The sequence below is a fragment of the Oncorhynchus mykiss genome, chromosome 12 (assembly GCF_013265735.2).
Source record: "Oncorhynchus mykiss isolate Arlee chromosome 12, USDA_OmykA_1.1, whole genome shotgun sequence".
Lineage (NCBI taxonomy): Eukaryota > Metazoa > Chordata > Actinopteri > Salmoniformes > Salmonidae > Oncorhynchus > Oncorhynchus mykiss.
Genome location: NC_048576.1, coordinates 38,877,852 through 38,878,409, shown reverse-complemented (window position 1 = coordinate 38,878,409; position 558 = coordinate 38,877,852).

Below are 558 nucleotides of genomic sequence, written 5' to 3'. Positions count from 1 at the left end.
GTGACACATGTCATAGCGAAGCAGGGCTGAGCTTGGGTACAACCCTGGGTGGGAGACCAAAGGGTAGCAGTTGATATATTTACTCTCCAGTAAGATGCGCTACCCAGCCTATATATATAAAACAATATATAGTGGGTATAACATTTAAGATCTGACGTTGTTCTAAAGATACAAATTCAATATAGTTTATACACGGGTTGTCTTTGTTGAAATGTGGTTACCATGATGACATGATCCTGTGTATGAGGTTTCAGCCTCAAAACAACAGTTTACCTTTATTACTTTTTTCAAATTCAATGTGTTTTCAATGTAGATTCCAAATCACAATATTTTGAGAAATTACGTTGAAACAATGTTGACTCATCCAGTTTGTGCCCAGGAGCCTACATGTGACCAGATGAATTAGGAGGAGACATGCAGTCTATTGTTATGTAGTCAGCCCCACACTAGAGTTGATATAGTATTATTATTTTTTTGTACAATTTATTTGCACTGAAGCTACCTTGCTTTGCTGCAGGCGGTAGAGATTCCGTGATGTAACTGTGCCCTCTTGTCTGC